The sequence below is a fragment of the Chelmon rostratus genome, chromosome 8 (assembly GCF_017976325.1).
Source record: "Chelmon rostratus isolate fCheRos1 chromosome 8, fCheRos1.pri, whole genome shotgun sequence".
NCBI lineage: Eukaryota > Metazoa > Chordata > Actinopteri > Chaetodontiformes > Chaetodontidae > Chelmon > Chelmon rostratus.
Window position 1 is genome coordinate 9516477 of NC_055665.1, and position 11205 is coordinate 9527681.

The 11205-nt window shown below is 38.0% G+C and overlaps 1 pseudogene; it reads right to left on the bottom strand.

Annotated features, from left to right (window-relative positions):
* Nucleotides 1-5157: 5157 nt before the first annotated feature.
* On the bottom strand, nucleotides 5158-6447 carry LOC121610268 (annotated as a pseudogene).
* Nucleotides 6448-11205: the final 4758 nt, after the last annotated feature.

Genomic DNA, 11205 nt, shown 5'->3' on the forward strand with positions numbered 1-11205 from the left:
GTTTGATCCTGCGATCACTATCTTCTGCTGCCTATTGTCCATCAATCTAACAACAGTGTTGTTGTGAAGTGCAGCCAATTTCCAAATCACTCAATAAAGTCTTTCACCTTGACTGTGCAGTTCAATAAATTTAATTAAAGAAAATGGCAACCAAACAGAGACACACACAAGCGTGACGCGGGTCAGATGCAAAACCAAAAGAATAAAGCCAACAGCAAAATATCATCCTAAAAACAGGGCACAGAGTCCATCAATCCAAAAACACCAGCAAGGTCAGAGAACAAACTAAACCAAAACTTCAAAAACACTGGGAAAGACAGGAAACAGAAAATAACAAAACCAAACAAACAAATCATGACAGTGTGACACGGAGCCAAAGACCAACAGCAGGAACCCCTCGCAGGAAGCCAGCAAGAGGGCAACAGGACTGGAGGCTGCTACAGCTGCAGCTATCTCCTGTATGTATGTATGTATGTATGTATATACATATATATACACAGACATATTGTTTATATTACAGTAGAATACTGTGGAAATTGGAAATCATAGCATAAACTGTGTCAGCGTCCCAGGGAATTTACTGCCAGTGTGTCAGTAATGTGGTGTTTCAAGGGAACTAAGGGTGAACCCAAATGCAGACACAAGGGGGCGCTGGTTCAGTTGAACCAATTTAACTAAAGAAAAACCAAAAGTCAGGAAACTATGGAACAACACTCACAAGGGTAAACGGGCATAAGACAAGGAATGAAGACAATACATAACAAACACTGACAAAGAATGTGGCGTGGCTAGACAAAGACAATACTAGAACACACTTACTAGGACTGTGACATGGCTAAAGACAAAGACACACTAACATGGACTGTGGCATGGCTGAAGACAAAGACAATATGAGAAACAAACTTACATGGGCTGTGGCATGGTTAGGGAACATAGACAATACTAAAGATGCTGGACAAACATTTACAAGAACCGGGCAAAGACAAGAACAAAAACAACACCAGGAAAAACTCTCACATGAAAGGTGACACGAACATGAACAAAGACAAACCAAGGAAAAACACTCACATGAAAAGAGGCACAGACATGAACAAAGATAAACAAGGAACACACTTACATAAAACGTGGCATAGGGCAATAGCAAAGTTACAAAGACAAGGATTCTCTGACAATGGAGGTGAAAGGCCTGTGGGGCTCAGAAGAGTCAGGACTCAAAAGCAGAACAAAATCACGTCCAACAAAAGGCGAGCACTCAGGCTGATTTACAAAAAGAGGATCTTTACACAAAAACAAACAAAACAGTGGTTTTCCAAAAATACAACAAAAGACGCTAAGGTTATCAAAAACACAACCAAGGATGCTAAGGTTATCAAAAATACAAAAAGACAGAGGCACGATGGAAAGGACTGGTAACAAGACTGGATACAGAGCACAAGACGTACAAGACAATCTGGCACAGGACAAAGGGAGACACAGACTATATAACATGAACCTTCAAAATAAAACCGGATGTGACAAAAACAGACTACGATAACACAAAGGAAGAGTCTTTAACATAAAACAGGCGTGGCAAGCACGGATTATGACACAGTGTGCTGTATTCACTGATTATTACTGTTGTCTACCTTAATTTAATGGTATTTTTGCAGTATTTTGCTTTTTCTCAGTAATATTATTCATGAGCTTTTATTTGAGTGTATTTGTTTGTATTTTGTTGGTGTATTCAACATTTCCAGAAATTAATAAAAATAAAGAAAAAGCCCTGAATTAGAGGGGTGTGCAAACTTTTAACAAGCACTGACAGTATCAGAGTACATGAAACTCAAATTACAATAAGCCTAACATAATGAGTGGTACATAATGAGTGTCTATCTTATCATGAAATTAAGGCATTCAGAGACCTTTTGTGTTCAAATCAGGATAATTACTGTACAAACAAATATAAAAATCACTTGATAATAACTCAATAATAAATCAGTTTAATTTCTATGACATTTAACGGCAGCTGCTACTAATGATTCTGTAGTGGAAAAAGCAATTTAAACAGTGTTAGAAAAATGAGTAAGGAAAAACTAGACTATTCAAAATCCCAATGTTAACAAAGCTAATACTGTACATGGTGGACAGAACTGCACTGTATTTTAACCCAGATATCAGGATAATTATTTTCACTGTAATAATGTTTTAAAAACATCATCTGATTACTTTCAAAACAGAAAAGAAGCTAAAAAGTCAGTTGCTTGACAGTGAGGCTAAAACAAATTCACTTTTAACATGTCTTAAATGAAAAGTGTTGTTACTGCTGATTTCATACAGTAATTTTGTGATTAAATGATCTTGTTTCTTGGTGTTGTCTCTTGTCATTTCACTTCAGGGCATTCAATCGTTCGCAACTGGACCTTGCCAGTTTGTCTTAGAAGACGTTTCGCCTCTCATCCGAGCAGGCTTCATCAGTTCATGCGCACCAGACAGACACAGACAGCTCTAGTCCAATGCAATGGTGTTAGGTTCAAGTATTTATCCCCTGAGTGAGGCCAACCCCCAAAACCAAGAATGGTATCACTATATTGTGAGGCAAACGATCCCCCCATTAAGGCAGGGTAGGGTGCAACCCTTGGGTGTCAACGACAGTCGCCTCGTTAGTGTCCCATTGTTGTCATTGGGAGGCTCCTTGACCCATGTGTGAATGGCTTTGTTGTTTATTTTCAGAGGCTAAATCTTTGAATCTCTTTGGGAGAGATGAAAGGACAGCATTGTATGTGGGAGATAGGTGGTGTCTCAGACCTCCCCCTCTGTTCAGAGATGGTTTTTCAAACTTGACATAGATGGCTTCTCGTACTCCTCTTTCGAACCATCTGTCTTCTCTGTCCAGAATATGCACATTTTTATCCGGAGTGTGCTTTCTCCTTGAAGTGCAGGTAAACAGCTGAGTCCAGCCCTGAAGAGTTAGCCCTTCTGTGTTGTGCCATGCGTCTGCTCAGTGGCTGTTTGGTTTCCCCAATGTACAAGTCTGTGCATTCCTCACTGCACTGGACTGCATACACCAGATTGTTCTTCTGAGTGTGAGGTGTCGAGTCTTTGAGGTGCACCAGCCCTTGTCTGAGAGTGTTCCCAGGTTTGAAATGTACCGGGATGTTGTGTCATTGTGTCATTTCGCTAAATCAGCATTTTTTGAGGCGTTCTATCAAACGACACATGTGCTGGTTTTCGTGTGAAAGTCACATTCAGCAGCTGTGGTTGTGAACCGGGCCACCTGCAGAGCTGCAACCATGTCTTCACAGCAAAAATCCATCCACGTCAAGGTTAACCATTACAAGAAACATTCTGTGCTGGACACAGATACAGTTGGGATAAGTGAACTAATTTAACTAATTTAAAGGACATATATGCACTCAGAGATCAATCAATCCATATCATATGTGTAAATGTTTTTCATACAAATGTGCAAAATTGCTGTATCTGGAAATTTAAATTGCTTTTAAATGTTTGTTAGCTCATTGTCCCTCCTTCACAACTGCATTTATGTAAAAGATTTAGCAATAATACAATTTCACTCATGCAGTCTATCAGGACAGGTCACCCCACCGCCAACTGAATTCCATTATTGTGACAAGTTTTAAATGATGAACATGGTCAGTTTTCTTGAACTGAGTTTGCTATTAGATATGAACAAAAGTGTGCTCATGCCTGGAAGATTTAAACTGGTAAAATGTGGATGTTAGGGACTTTTGTTTGTTGCTTGTTTGAAATTTTGGGTCAACAACACCAGTAGATTCTCTGTTATCATCATCTGGCAGGACATTCAAACCACAGACCTCTGACTCTTTTTAGAGTAATATGCAGACTATATGACATTCGTTGACAGTTTGCTGAGTAATTTTAAACAAACTGGTGCTCTACTGAACCTCATAAGAAAAAAAAAGGGTTTTTTTTGATAAGATCCTTAAGTTACTTCAGAATTAGCTGAGAAAAATGTAAAATGATGCAACACATGCTTGAGGGTACATATTGTTGATTGATTAGACAGTCTAACAGCCTCATTCAGTCGGGAAAAAAAACAGAAAATCATCACTTTAAGCGATACTAACCATTCAGGTAAACATGATGAAAACACTGCAATTACTTTTACTCTTCAACACAAAAAAGAGATGTCATAATAATTGCCTTGTTTTCTTGTCCATTAAGGGTTAGTTGTAGCTGCTGAAATGAGCTGTCAGTTATGCCGGAATGACAACACATGTCTGACACTTTTGCACTGAAATCAATCTATAGACAGTTGAACAGAAATATCTCCCATCAGCTTGCAGATTGCAATGCACCTGCTGCTCTGTCCGGCACTGTGAGTGACCCCCTTTCATCATTATCACAGTGACACAAGATACAGGGATGATGAAATGGAATATGACAGGAAGACACATTGGCAAAAGGATGACTAAATGTAAAATTTAAAGTCCAATTTGAAAATCGTTTCACATATCAATTTCTAATTAATTTATTCATAATTCAAATGCTGGGTTACGAATTTGAATTATTAATTGGAAACAACCACAGCAGACATCCTTCCTCTAATGAATTGTGAGACTTCTCTCATACTGTTAAATGCAGAAGTACCGCCAGTCCTTCCACAGGTCCTTTGAGCTGCAATATAAATCAATTCAAAAACTGTCAACGATGGTTAAAAAACAAGCCGAGTTCCAATTGGTGATGAAATCTTTATGTGAAAGGGATGTGAACAATATAGTGGATATTATGCTTTACAAAAGACCCCAGAAGAGCAAGGTTGCTCAGTATATTTATCAATACCTGAGAATTAAAGGGAAATACTTGCTCAATTCAGTTTGATTTGAAGTCATTCTTGTTGGGTAAACTAATGATTGTCAATAATTCATAACACGCAATGTAAGGAAAACTCCACATTTATGACTAAAGCCAATATCAGGAAGCCTTATTAATCATGTCAGTTCAGACCCAGTATAGAGCACTGCTCTGGTGCGCCTGGGAACTTTTTAACTATGCTTCTGTTCATTAAATAAATTCACATGCAAACAAATTATGTGTTTTGCATTGTTTATTTGTCATACAGTCCAGTGCAGAAGATGAAACATAAACAGACAATGATGTCGAGGATCTTGACTGGACTGGCTGTTTGGATCAAACTTAATAGCTGGCCATGGTCCTCTGCAGCCAGTCGGTGAAGATGCAGACCTGTGAGGGGAGACAGGATGAGGTTTGTTAGCACAAACAGCCAGAAGAAAATAGGGCTATTTTCCATCACCTATCTTATTTATTATGAGGGCATATTTTGGGTTTACCTTGGCGTAGACACCAGGGTGGTCCCTCTCAGCACATAGGTAGCCCCAGGACACAACACCCTGCAGCTGACCATTGCACACGACGGGGCCACCAGAGTCACCCTGAGAACAGAGAAAATAAGAACAACACAAAGAATGAAATGAAAATGAACTGTTTCAATTAAATTCAACACTAAAATTGAAAAATATGTACAATGTAAAGAAAATGTTGCACTGGTAGGACAAGGACCTCTGCACAGTCCTCTTGTTACATACCTGGCAAGTCCTTGCCTCCCTCCAGGTATCCAGCGCAGAACATGGCGTCAGTGATCATGCCAGGGTAGGAGTTATCACAGTCTCTCTGAGACAGGATGGGGATCTGCAGGCACTGCAGCTTGTTGCTGTCAGCAGCTACAATATGTAAAACAAGGTATCGGTGGAAAAAATTCAAATTGAATACAAATGGAAACAAATGCTGGCCTGAAACATTCTGTTAACATGCAGATGTTACTCACTGTTGCTCATGGTGTTGCCCCAGCCAGAGACAGTGCACATGGTGCCAGCAGGGGCACAGCTGGTGGGCAGAGCCACGGGCTGCACATACTGGTTGAGGGTGGTGGGGCTGCTCAGCTTGATCAGTATGATGTTATTGTTGATCTTGTAGGAGGAAATGAACTGCTCAGTGTTCACGTTGACCATGATGTTGTGCTCTCCAAGACGCACCCCATACGACTGGAGAGGAAAGAGAGGATTAGTGGGAGCCGAGTTTCATGATGTCTCTTAAAATCAGATCAATTTCAACATGCAAAACCTTGTCTTGAAAATATCAAGGAGTGACATACGACTTGTAGCAGTGAGGAGCAGACACAACCCAGTCCTCATTGACCAGGGAGTCACCACAGAAGTGGTACCCAACATTCAGAGACACCTGTTGGGGCTGGGAGTGGCTTCCGCACTCCACATAATCTCTTTGAAAGCAGAATGTCCTTTTGAGTATTTTTTGTCAAACCCCAAAGTCTGTATTATTCATTTAATTACTGAAAATGGTTTAAACATTTTCATATTCAATATAGAGGTAAGATCTTAAGCCCAAGCCCAAGCCCAAGCCCGACCCGAGCCGAATTTCGGGCCGGGTCGGGCCTAAAATGTCAATCATTACGTTCGTGTCGGGTCAGGTCGGGCTTCTCTCTCGCTGACTTTTTTTTTTTTTTTAAATAAATATATGTTTATAAAAATGTATACTAAAATTCTTCCCCTCCGCAAGTCCGCATCTGACCTGCTGGTATCCCCGATATGGAGCAGCAAGAAGTGAAGGATAAACTAAAGACAGGGGAATGGAAAAGGCAAACATGCACCGGTAAGAGTGAGGTGTGGAAAAGCTTCAAATTGATTGTTGAAAATGCTACAGAAACTGATAAAACTCTCTCTCCTCTGCCTCTCTCTGCCTCTCTCTCTCTTAAAGTGCCGTGCTAAATTCTTGAGGACGTACTGCTGCTGTGGTTTATGGCCAAATTTTTAACCCGTCAAAATGACGGACGGCCTTAAATTTTTCACGTCAACTCTTAAAAAAATCTGTCAATGATGGAAAATTGTCGGTTAATGTAACCTCTGCAGACACAGAAATATAAAAGATGTACATGTTTATACAGTCATATTTAACTTAGATTTCGTTACAAAAGACAGGCTTTAATTTGTTATCATAAATCACCCCTCCTCCTCCCGAGTTCTCACAAATAAAATATGAAATTTCGGGTTTGCTTCGGGCTCGGGCCTGCAAATCACGTTAATTGGTCGGGCTCGGGCTGGGTCGGGCTTTAATACTCGCGGGCCTCGGTCGGGTCGGGCTGGATTTTTTGGGCCCGATCTTACCTCTAATTCAATAACCCTCACTTTTAGGGAGATTATATGGTTATTCTGGACAAAATGCTGGGTAGGAAAGAAGTCATAGTTGCTGTGTGAACCTGTCGATCAGAGGACTCCACCGGGACCCCTTGTTTATACCCACAGTCAGGAGGAGCTGCCCTGCTCTCTGCCCATCCTCATTGGTCAGTGAAGAGCCAATCTCTGTAGCGGGACGTGGGAAGAGGTGAATCATCTGCAGGTTAGGCTACATTAAAAAAAAAAAAAAAAAAAAAAACATTAATTCAAGAAGTGAAGACAGCTTTCTTGTCAGCAAATTTAGAAAGTCATGAGGGGACGCATAAATATAGCTTATATTATATTAGCTCCTGCATTATGTATCTATTCAAGTATTGCACTACAAATAAAAAGCATTCTTCTCTGACCCATAATATCTGGACAGTGTTAGTGTTTTTGTTGTGGTCTCACTTTGTATTTTTTACATGAACACAAAGAAATAAAGGATTTATGTCAAATGAAACATTTTCTAACTAAATTACTACATTGTTACTACATGATTCTTAACGGCCACACTGACTTGTCTCATAAGATTATTAACTAATTATCTTAATAATATTAGGAGTGGCTTTTATCTTGATTAGCATGATGACAGAGAGGTTGAACACGTCAATATTCTTTTAAGAAAACTCCTGGTTAAGACCTAAAAATAAAAACATTGTACTTGTGCACAGTTGCAGGCACTGTGCTGTAATACAGTCATACAGTCTTTTTACTTTGTATTACTCAATTACATTTCATAGAGAAGTATTGTTCTTTAATCTTCACTTATCAACCAGCTGTAATTATTCAGCAGAATTATGCTTTAGATGCAAAAAATAGAAGATCTAAAATAGGATTTGTTGCTATTAAATAGTATAAGAAGTTTGACTTAGCATCACTTTGTCCATTTCAACTTTATATAAAAACATCAATAATTAAAGTCAACTAAAGAACCATTATTCATAATGTGAACTTCAACTACTTCTTTCTTTTACTGGAGATTTTTCAGTGGATAATTTAGCATTGGTACTTTTTTTTCGTAATTGCTATCTTTTATCTTTTTTTTGGTAAAGGTTTGACTCCACCACCTATTTGTTGAAAGTTGGCTTGTGTTTCATCAGTTAGATTACTCAGGTATACAAGTCACCGTTATATTTAGATGTGTGTGCAAATAGTATCTCACAGCTGTGTGTTTCCCAGCACCTGTTGCCTAAAACTGAAGTCAGATATGAGGCATGAGACTGCCTTTGGGGAAATAAATAATGATCTTTGTAATATTTTTCAATTAATAGGAAGAAAGCAGTGGCGTGGAAACATTCAGATCCTTTACTTAAGTAAAAGTAGCAATACAACAATTAAAAATACTGAAGTCCTGCTTTGAAAATTCTGCATGAGTAAAACTATTAGTATTACCAGGAAAGGATATTTAAGGAATAAAAAGTAAAAGTACTTATCATGAAAAATGGCCCATTCTCTAGACTCTGAAAGATCATGTTTCCTAAATATTTTGTGCACAAGTTAGTTTTGTTGTGGGACAAATTACAGCTTTATCTTTCTTATCAGTACATGGTGACATCATGTTGATTAAAGCATAGCTTTGCACAACTCCAGCCTGAATATATCTAACTAGCCACAAAACACCTGTGTGGGTATGCGTAGCCTTTAATCTACAATAATGCATCAGAATTTATAAGTTAGTTTAGTTTATAAAATGAAAATAACGAGTAATTATACCTATCAAACAAACACAGTGAAGTAAAAAGTACATTTGACTTTGGTATGTAGTGGAGCATCGAAAATTGGAAATACTCAAATAAAGGACATGTATGCCAAACCCTACTTCAGTACAGTACTTGAGTAAATGTATTTAGTTACATTACACCACTGGAAAAAATACTTTTCAATAAGAGCATTTCTTTTATAATTATGTATAATTGTATTCTTTGATTTGTGAAAAGCTTTTGACACTGGGGATCTTAATATGCTATTAAATGATATTCAGGCTGATGATGGCACTGGACTGAACTGCTCTAAAAGCTACTTGCTGACCACAAAAAATATATCATTTGGAATGTAACTCATCGTACAGCCACATACAGTGTGGTCTTCCACACTGTTCCATACTAGGTCCTTTTCTATTTCTTATATACAGCAATAATTTGCATTTGATATCAAAAGAGGTGCTCTTTGTTTTATCTGCCGATGATACCAATGTTTTCCTTATAAATAAAAATGAACAGAGGTTGATGTAGACTAAATTATCCCTAAATGTTCAAGAGTGGCTGTATGATCTTCAGGCTTAAAAATCATAGACAATGAGCCTAACTGCACAAAAAGTCATTTCTTATGCGTTGAAAAATAGCAAACATTTTACAGAGTGTAAAACATCTTGTCAAGAACAAACCTCTCTGGAGCTATATTCCACTATGATTAATCCTTTCACATCCTATTGCTCTATAGTATGTGCAAGTACAGTCTGGAGTGCTCATACTGTCCAAGTTTTTCAAACCCTGGAGCTGTTTAACATATTTGACATCAATAAACTCCAGATAAATACTTTTGTATTTCATTTTCTTCATAATTTACCTCCCATTTCCACTCAGTTTCTTTGTAACTGGGTCTCAGATCCACTGTTATCGCAAGATGTGTTAATCTTCGATACAGACAGCATATCGTGTATGGTAAGTTCTACAGAACCAGCCGTAGGCAGTTTTTTAGTTAGGAAATTGTATTCTCTTCTCTCTTTTAGATAGTTTGAAAAACACTAAACAATTGGCAAGTGTATACAGCTGTCTTGAATGTTCTTTAATATTAGGTGAGTTCCTTCTACATGCTCTCAGGGTTTTTTTCATCCATGTTATTGGATGTTTCTTCTCTTTTGTTTTATTTTTTCCATTTATACGCATAAATTAAAAATTATAAATCCACATGTGTTATTTTACAGTTTTGATGTCTTAAGTGTTAATCTATGATGTAGAAGATTATAAAAATTAAGATAAACCATTGAATGAGAAGGTATGTCCAAACTTCTGACTGATAAAATGGAGAAGTCAGCCAAGATATCATCTTAGAGTACATGAAACTTAAATTACAATATCACTTAAATAATGACTGGCACATAATGGGTTTATATGTTGAAAATAAAGCAATTGTTTTGCACAAAAGCAAACATCTATAAAAGTGACAAAAAATACTATGAAAATAGTGTACATAGCAGATAGATCTGCACTGTATTTTAACCCAAAAATTGGGATAATTCATTGTATAATAGTGTAGATTTTATTGCAGAGTTGTTGATTATTATGTAGTGAGTGATAATTCATTGAGGTGTTCTGTCTAAAGACATGTGGGTTGGTTTTCCTGTGAGAGTCACATTCAACAACTGTAGTGGTGAACCAGGCCATCTGCAGAGCTGCAACCATGGCTTCACAGTACAAATCCACCCACATCAAGGTTAACAATTACAAGAAACATTCTGTGCTGAATACAGATGCAATACCATAAAAAAACTGTACTCATCAACAATGTCACAAGGAATGTTTAGTTTAGGAAAGTCACAGCATCATGGAAACAATCTTGTGAAACGGTGCACTCAGATGCCAATCAATCCATATCATGTGAATAAAGCTGTTTCATAAAAATGCACAAATTTACTGAATTGGTAATCTTAGAAATGTTTTTTTGCACATTGTCCGTCCTTTACAACTGCATTCATGTGAAAGATTTACCAATAGTATGATTTCACCCATGCAGTCTATCAGTAAAGACCACCCACGGAGAACTTGATATTTGCTTTTCCAATGCCCACAAATCACTGTTATAGGATGTTGATTGGCCAAAATCAACCTTGTGGGAGTGTTCAGCAGAGAATGAGGAAAGGACCATTCTATATAAACTAGGACTCCAAGACAAGTCTCTCATCAACAGGATCACATAGCAACCATGAGGTCTCTGGTCTTCGTTCTGCTCATCGGAGCTGCTTGTAAGCTGATGTCTTTCTTAGTGTTTTGAAAAG